The following is a 9,586-nucleotide window of genomic DNA, read 5'->3' on the forward strand; positions in this document are numbered from 1 at the left end:
TGAGAGCCCCTTGAATTCCTTTTCGGACCCCTAAATGGAAGGGGACCTCAGTTTTTATTGTACAATTTCTGTTTATAAAAAGAGTTAAGTATTACATGTGAAAGTTTATTCATGGCTGCTAGAAGCCTGCAAAAAAAAAACAGGAGAGAGGTGAACTCAGAATTACCTTCCAACGTAAAAAGAATAGTGTGTGATATTGAGTGTAGGGGACTAGGAAAAAAACTGTTAAGAAATGTCAGTTAGACATTGCAGGGATGGAAATGTATTGGATATAAGTAAATCAAAAAGCAAACACAAATAACCTCAGGACCATTTTTAGAATGTAGATAAAATTTTTAAAAGTTGGTTTTAGGCTACATTTTGACATTTACATATCCCTGTCCATCAAAAGGGAGGAGAGAGAGAGTCAGAGAGACAGAGACGAAAAGAGAGAAACAGAGAAAGAGAGGGGAGAGGGAGGGAGGAAAGGGGTGAGGGAGAGGGAGAGAGAAAGAAAGAAACAGAGGCAGACTAGCTTGGTTCTTTCAAAAGCTTTTATGTGTGAGTAAAATTGCTACCAAATTCATCCATCACCTGTAACCTATCTGCAAGTCCCAACTCTGAGAGTTACCTTGCTCTTACTTTATTCCATGTCCGACTCTTGATTCATTTCTTAGTTTTGAAATGGCCTTTGATTTCTGTTATACTTTTTCCCACTAGTGACATCAATAAGGATTATTTCTTCTATTTTTATGGATGAAAATTTGAAGAATTATGCCACATTTCCCAGAATATTGTCTACTGTTTTGCTAATGGAGCAAGGCAATTGTCCTAAGCCAAAGTGGTTCAAGACATTGGGTATTTTATGGTGCCAGTTGTTACACAAGGTACAGCCCAACTCAAAAGCAAGAAAGCCACAAATTTAAGCCAAAATCTAAATCCAGTTACTTAATTATAAACCAAAGATTAATTGCAGGATTTAACAGCAATAACAGCCACAATAAAGTTGGCATTAGTAAAATATTTGGACTACGGGTCAGGAATGAGACTATGTCCAGGTGTGGGGTGAAGGCTGGCCATCCTGGGAGAAGATTCATTTCTCACATTAGTTACTGGGAGAAATAAAGGCTAAAAGTCGAATGCTACCCCATACTACTGCTTCCACAAAGCATCAAAATGACCATATCATAATATTTACAGAAGAACATTCTGTTTCTTAACCATTATCTCTCCTATATCTTACCCAAGGTAAAAAGTCTAAGAATTAAGAATAGTGACATAGACGAGATAAGAGCGGACATGTCTGTGAGGCAGAGAACATTTCAGAGGCAAGAGTGGGCATCAGGATTTAACATCTTTTGCTGCTATAATTCAGACTTGTTTTGATTTCATCACAGCCTTTGCTTCTTAAATCGGATGAGCATGAGAGACCAAAAGAATAGAAATATTTGGCTACGATGAATCTGTTCTATTAAAATTAGGCATCTTGACATATTAGAGTGGTACTATTGTATTGTGGCCTCCTTTCCTTGAAATGATGAACCGACTAATAGATTAAAAGAAGAGCATGAGGCATAGGGGGTATCAATGAGTGTTAGTTGTTGACATTGACTTTGATGAGAAAGATAATAATAGCTTACATTGTTGAGCACTTATATTGTTCCAGACTTATTTTAGTAAATACTTTAAATCAATTCTTGAAAGTAGATACTATTATCTGTTTTATAGATGATGAAACTGAAGTCCAGAGAGGTTAAGTAAGTTGTCCAAAGATACAGAGCTTGTAAGGGACAAAGCTGTATTCAAATTCAGACTGTTCACAGCCCAGTCTCTTAATCAGTATTTGATCAGGATTGCATTCATGTGTTGGCAGATACAATCAGCATTCATTCACTCATCCAGCAATTATATATTGAATGTCTCCTATTTCCATTCAATTGTGCCAGCCATGGTAGATACAGAGAAAAATAAGACTGGAACTCAGCCCTTAAAGTGGAATCCAGTGACTATTTTCTCTTTTGAAGGACATCCTCAGGACAACTCACCCAAAGTTTTGTGCTTGTCCCGCTCATAAGGCCCCAGCCAACTCTCTCAGACCTCAAACTTTTCCTGGGGCCCAAACACCTCCACAACAGACCCAGAAGGAGGATCCACTGGACTCCCATCCAGTCCTGGCCTAAGCAGAGTGAGCTGTAGAGAAGATGGAGGAGGGAAGAGGAAACCTCCACCCTACTATGGGGCCAGTGGAGGAAAAGTGGGGAAGCTGTGTCCCAAATGCTGTGTGGTATGTTTGCTTGTACCTATTCTCACTCGTCCCAAATCCTTCTCTCTGAGATAATAATGTAGCATTATTTCAAATTTGCACATGAAAAAACAAGCTCGTTGAGGTTAAGTGAATTTTTGAAGGTCATCCAACTAGTTAAGTAGTGATGACTTGATTTGAATTTAAGAATATTTAACCAGGGAATGATTCTCTTTCCAGTACTCCAGATGCCTCACACCTCTCAGGACTGGGCAGTGGTTGCTGGAGTCAGCTCCTACCATCTAGTGAGATCTGATGTGTGCCTTTCTTCCCAATTCTGTGCTCAGTAACATCATGCTGGTAGCTTGAAACCAGCCGTGGAGGGGAGTATTTACACCCCAGAAACCGACAGATGCTACAAATCAGGGCTTTTTTGTTCTGATTGCTGGTTGTTGAACATTTACTTGCACACCAGAGGGATTTGGTAAATGGAGGACAGGTATGTGAACTAGGTCAGAAATGACTCTCCGTTGGTCTTCATGGTAGATCCAGGGAGAGTCCAATTAAGAGGAGGGCCAGCCAGGAAGTTACCAGGTACACCAGTCTCAAAGGACTCTAAGCCAAAGGTCAGCAAATTTTTCGGTAAAGGGCCAGATGGTAACTATCTTAGGTTTTGTGGGTCATATATTCTTCTTTGTTTTATTTTTACAAACCTAAAAAGGCAAACACCATACTTAGCCCCTGTCCCCCAGGCTGTATAAATACAGGCTGCAGGCTGGGTTTGGCTGGCAGCCATCAATTTGCTGATTCCTAAACTAGCAGCAGATATGCAAAAAGGCAGAACCTATTTATTTATTTCCATTCTCCTTATTGAAAGTGCTCTTTGCAGGTGGAAGGAATACTTTCACCAACTGCTTAAAGTATGGAATACCACCTACCTCCTCCCTAAGTGTATAACCTAGTGACAATGACCTGATACCAAACAGCCTTCTGAGTAGGGCAGATCTTTTCAATCACAGAGCTCTCATTTGGCTTAGTGAGATTTGCAGCTTGGGGGTCAGAGCTGAATTGCTTAAGACTATAGAAGCAGCACTGACCATTCCCTGCTTGGCCACCAGGAAGCCCTCAGCTTGCATCTCAATATATGCTGGCCAAATCCTTGAAAAGTGCCACTGACTTATTTCTCTGCCCAGGTTGTACTTTGCAGGAAGGACATATTGTGTAATATATCCGAGACCCAGATAATGAAGACAGAGATGAATAGAAGAGACAAGAAACATATACCCACCTATATTTCAGAGCATTTTTATTTCATCCTTCATCACCCCTCCCCTATTCCTACGGTAACTTTTATGTAGGAAATGGAGTGACCTTCCTTGAGCACCAGAATTCCTTTTTTCATGAAGTGCAGTAGAAGAGGAGGCATAGACAACTAGTTTTATTGGATCCAGAGCAGGTGAGGGTGGAGACAAACTGCCTGGTGATCAGGCCCCACTAAAGCTGCTTTTCCTTGTCCTACCTGCTGATAAAACTTCCACAAGGATTATGAGTTACCTCTTTGGGGGGCTTCTTCCCACAGTATCCTGTGGTGAGGACTCAGCCATGTGATAGGTTTAGATGAGAACCGAGGAGGGATACAGACAGGGCAAATCGATAAGTTAAGTTGCTTGACCTCAGGGAATAGAGTGGAGAGAGAATACTTTAGGGTGTGATTCCTAAATTAATCCCATTGCCAGATGCCAAGATGCGTATGTTACAGTGACTATTTAAAAATAGAGACTTCTGAGCATCACCCAGGAAAAGCCTTATTTGGTTAGTCAGAATTAAGTCTGTCAATCAATGTCCTTTATAAGCTTCACAGATAGTTGTGGTACCCAAGCTCTTGGAGGAGGTGACTTTGAAAATACCCTTATAGGAGAAAGCACTAATTCTCAGAGTGTGGCTTGTGGTAGTTTAGCAAGAGGTCAGGAGGTGTTTGAGTAGTTCTCAAAGAAAAACACTTAGATATTTTCTTTACTTATATTTCATAGATTTGAAATGAAATGCATTTTATCCTACCCCTCCTTAGGCTAGTTTGAGGTTGATTTCTATCACTCGTTTAAAAAAAAGTCTTGTCTAATAGAGAGGACTAAAGCCATGAAAGACTTGATATAATTATCAGGCAAAATTATGATTTTCCCCAAATTTCTCCATATTCTTAATAAAAATCTCTTACTCAAAGTTGGTGCATGAGTCATAAGGTCTGTTTGGTCACTTAATTTTGACTAATATTCAGTTAACATGGTGCAGTTTGGGATTCGTAAACATATTTTTATATCATTTCAGAGTATTTTTGTTTATGTTAAATTTATATTTTATTGGTTTCTATTATATAACTTTAGATTCTCACTACACAAATAAATAACTCAAAGGTTTAAGAGTGGATTACTGAAATTAAATGTAGTGGAAAAATTAGTGACAAATACTTCAACTCAAAATAATTTTAGACATAAAGTGAAGAGCTTCTTTCCAAATATCTGTGAATGTGGTGATTTATGCAATTAAGTAAAAAAGAAAGTACAAAAAAATACAACCACAAATCTCTGATAATTAAATTTTACAGAATCAGTAATCTATTTGCCCCTTGGGTATTATTTTTTATTTGTATTATTTTTTATGAGACTTCTTCAAATACATCTGCAGTGGACAGGAATAAAGACGCAGATGTAGAGACTGGACTTGAGGACACGGGGAAGGGGAAAGGGGAAGCTGGGAGGAAGTGAGAGAGTGGCATGGACATATATACACTACCAAACATAAAATAGATAGCTAGTGGGAAGCAGCCGCATAGCACAGGGAGATCAGCTCGGTGCTTTGTGACCACCTAGAGGGGTGGGATAGGGAGGGTGGGAGGGAGATGCAAGAGGGAGGAGATATGGGGATATATGTTTATGTATAGCTGGTTCACTTTATTATACAACAGAAACTAACACACCACTGTAAAGCAATTATACTCCAATAAAGATGTTAAAAAAATACATCTGCAGTAAAAGAAAAATATGTTGTGTTTATATTCTTTCCTTCACTTCTAGCAATAGAATCTGGCCATAAGTGTGGGCATATGGTCTAGGCTTGATAATCAAAATCATTTGTACCCTGGGCCACTGTCATTGGGTCCAACATGGACATGTGACCTAAACAGGACAACCAGAGTCTTCTCTATGTTTTTTATCTATATATAGACACTAGAAGAGGGTTCTGTTCCTCTGGGATCCCAAGTCACAAGGATCATGCAACTTTTCAGCTATCACATGTAAACATCCTGCCTGAAAATGAAACCGCCAGAGAAACACAGAGCCAAGAGATGGTAAGGGAGAGACAGAGTCCTAACAATGCTCTTTAAGCATCTGGAGGCAACATTCCTCAATTTTTCTGCCTTTTCTGTACTTTTTAGTTATGAGTCAATACGTTCCTTCCCACCCTCCTTAGGCTACTTTGAGGTGGATTTCTATCACCTATAAAAAAAAAAAAAGCTCCTGTCTAGCACAGAGGACTAAAGCCATTAAAGATTTTATATGATCGTCAGAGAAAGCACAGTCACCTCTCTGCTAAAGCAATCAGCTTTTTTCCAGAGTAGGAACAAAATATTGCCTTCCAGTATAAACTTGATGCATTTTATCAATGAAGTCAAAGGAAAGATTAGAATTACTAAGGTATCATTCAGCACTGAACTCCTGATAATGAAAAAAGGTACATGTCAAACCACTGATGAGAAGTTTATAAAGCCAACCACAAGTTAACGACAAATATGGTTAGTGCTAAATCAGATGGAACTGTTGGCAAAATTCCTTTGTCAAATGATACTGTTGTGCAAACACAATGTCAATAGCATATAATGTGAATTGAAAGGTGTATACTGGAACACATTTTGCTTTACAGTAAGTTGAAGTGATTGATATGTAGGGTATGATAAGCTCTTGGCATCTGTGCAGCATTTCTAAGAGGCTGAAGCACTTGATGATTTTTTGCTTCTTGCTGTCATTGAAAACGTGCTGTAGAGGAAGAATTTTCATATGTTATTTTTTGAGCTGTGGTGTAGAATGGAAAAGGGCATTGGGATTACTCCTACTAAGACAGCAGCTATGTGTGCAGCAAGACTTTACCTGAAGCCAATTCACATGCTGCTTTACTAACAGAACAGTTTTCTTTTTTAACAATATGCCTCCTAATGTTGACTTATTATGAAAGAAAATTAAGAATTCAAGTCACTAACAGCTACTGAGCAACTGAGACTATTTCATTTTAACATGTTAAGCAAAGAAATGAACTGCTCTAGATCTCAACATTGATGTTTATTTGCTATGAAAGGGAAAGAACATACATCACATAAAAAACACATAACATTAAATTTACCCTTAACCATTTTTAAATGTTCAGTTCAGTAGCATTAAGTATATTCACACTGTTGTATAACAGGTCTCTAGAACTTCTGTCTTGCAACACCAGAACTCTACACCCACTAAATACTGGTTCCCTCTCCTCCCACCTTGGTTAACCACATTTGTACTTTCTGTTTCTATGATTTTGATTACTTTAGATACTTCATATGCGTGGAATCATACACTATGTGTCCTTTTGTGACTGGCTTATTTTACTTAGCATAATTTCCTTGAGGTTCATCCATGTTGTAGCATGTGACAGGATTTCCTTTTCTTCTTAAGACTTCCATTATGTTCCATTTCGTGAATATATCACATTATTCATTTATTTGTTGGTGCGCATTTAGATTGTTTCCACATCTTGGCTATTGTGAATAATGCTGCAATGAACATGAGAGTGCACATATCTCTTTGAGATCCTGATTTCAGTCCTTCTGGTTATACCCAGAAACAGGATCAGTGGGTCATATGGTAAATCCATTTTTAATTTTTTGAGCAACCTCCATACTGTTTTCCACAATAACTGCACCATTTTACATTCCCACTAACAGTGCACAAGAGTTCCAACTTCTCTCTGCATCCTCACCAACACTTGTTTTGATAGTGGCCATTCTGACAGGTGTGAAGTGATGTCTCATTTTGGTTTTGATTTGCATTTCCCTAATGATCACTGATGTTGAGCACCTTTTCATATGCTTATTGGACATTTGTATATCTTCTTTGGAGAAATATCTATTCGATTCCTTTGCCCATTTTTTTTCTCTGATGCATGTCACTAACCTGGTGACTGACTATGCCATGAGGGCCACAGCCAGTGAATAAGGTCAGCAGCTACTCTTTGAGGACTCTAGCACACTAAGACAATGGCTGCTACCCAAGCGTGGCTCTAGCCTCGATCCTTTGCCCGCTTTATAATCAGGGTTTGTTTTTTTTTTTTTTTTTTTTGAGTTGTAGCTATTCCTTATATATTGTGGATATTAACCTTTGTCAGATTTGTGATTTACAATTATTTTCTCCCATTCTTTAGACTATCTTTTCATGCATTGTTTCCTTTGGCATGCATAAGTTTTTAAGTTCGTGGTATAGTCCCATTTGTCTGTTTATTTTGTTATTTGTGCTTTTGGTGTCATATCAAAGAAATCATTGCCAAATCTAAAGTCCTAAAAATTTCCACTATGTTTTCTTCTAGAAGTTTAATAGTTTAGGTCTTTAATCAATTTTGAGTTTATTTTTGTATGCAGTATAAGGTAAGGGTCCAACTTCATTGTGTTGTATGTGGACATCCAGTTTCCACAACACCCTTGGTGTTCTTTCCCTACTGTTTAGGCTTGGCACCCTTGGTAAAAATCATTTGGCCATATATGCAAGGGATTATTTCTATACTCTCTGTCCTGTTCCATTGGCTTATATATCTATCTTTATGCCAGTACCACACCACCTTAATTATTACTGCTTTGTAGTATCATTTTGAAATCAGGAAGTCTGAGTCTTCCAACTTTTTTTTTTGCAAGATCGTTTTGGCTATTCAGGGTCCCTTGAGATTCCATATGAATTTTAGAAATTTTTTCCTATCTCCACAAAAAAATACCATTGGAATTTTGATAAGTATTGCATTGAGTCTGTAGATTGCATTGGGAAGTATGAACATTTTGATATTAAGTCTTCCAGTCCACAAGTATGCGATGCCTTTCCATTTATCTGTAACCTCTTTGAATTTTTTTTGACAATGTTTTGTATTTTTTAGTGTACAAGTCTTTCACCTCCTTGATTAAGTTTGTTCCAAAATATTTAATTCCTTTTTGAGTCTATACTAAATAGGACTGTTTTCTTTTTTGGAGGGGTTCGTGGGCCTCTCACTGTTGTGGCCTCTCCCGTTGTGGAACACAAGCTCCAGACGTGCAGGCTCTGCGGCCGTGGCTCATGAGCCTAGCCGCTCCGCGGCATGCAGGATCTTCCCAGACCGGGGCATGAACCTGCATCCCCAGCATCAGCAGGCGGACCCTCAATCACTGCGCACCAGGGAAGCCTGCAACTGGTTTTTGAGTGTTGATTTTTGTATACTACAACTTTGCTGAATTTGTTTATTAGTTCTAACAGGTATTTTTGTAGAATCTTTAGGATTTTCTATATATAAGATCATGTCATCTGGAAATGGAGATAATTTTGTTTCTTCTTTCCCAATTTTCATGCCTTTTATTTCTTTTTCTTATCTAATTGCTCTGGCTAGAATGTCCTGTACTATGTTGAATCTTTGCCTTTTTCCTGATTCTAGAAGAAAAGCTTTCAGTCTTTCCATGTTGAATATGATGTTAGCTGTGGGCTTTTCAAATATGGCTTTTATTATGTTGAAGTAGTTTCCTTCTATTCCTAGTTTGTTTAATGTTTTTATCATGAAATAGTGTTGAATTATGTCAAATATTTTTTCTGCACTGATTGAGACAATCAAGTTTTTATCAATGTGGTACATTACACTGATTGATTTTTGTATGTTGAACTATCCTTGTTTCCAGATATAAATGATGTATGATCATAATGTATGATTCTTTTAATATGCTGTTGAATTCGGTTTGCTACTATTGTGTTTAGGATTTTTGTATTACTGTTCATCAGGGATATTGATCTGTAGTGGTTTCTGTTGTTGTTGTTGTTGTTGTTGTTGTGTCTTTGTCTGGTTTTGGTATCTGGTAATGTTGGCTTCATTGAACACTCAAAGGGAATGTTCCCTCCTCTTTTATTCTTTGCAACAATTTGAGAAGGATTCGTATTATTTCTTCTTTAAATCTTTGGTAGAATCCTCCAGTTAAGCCATCTTGTCCTGGGCTTCTCTTTGTTGAGAAGTTTTTGATTACTGCTTTAAAGAACTGTTTGTATTCAGCGTAGTTACAGGTCTGTTCAGATTTATTATTTCTTCATGCTTCAGTCTTGGTAGGTTGTATGTTTCTAGGGA

The 9,586-nt window shown here is 38.0% G+C and overlaps 1 non-coding gene across 1 annotated transcript; it reads right to left on the minus strand.

Annotated features, from left to right (window-relative positions):
* Window positions 1-7,406: 7,406 nt before the first annotated feature.
* On the minus strand, window positions 7,407-7,536 carry LOC117313438 (small nucleolar RNA SNORA3/SNORA45 family). The gene has a single exon (XR_004527946.1). It is a non-coding gene; the product is annotated as a small nucleolar RNA SNORA3/SNORA45 family (small nucleolar RNA).
* Window positions 7,537-9,586: the final 2,050 nt, after the last annotated feature.

This window comes from Tursiops truncatus, chromosome 8 (genome assembly GCF_011762595.2).
Source record: "Tursiops truncatus isolate mTurTru1 chromosome 8, mTurTru1.mat.Y, whole genome shotgun sequence".
Taxonomy (NCBI): domain Eukaryota; kingdom Metazoa; phylum Chordata; class Mammalia; order Artiodactyla; family Delphinidae; genus Tursiops; species Tursiops truncatus.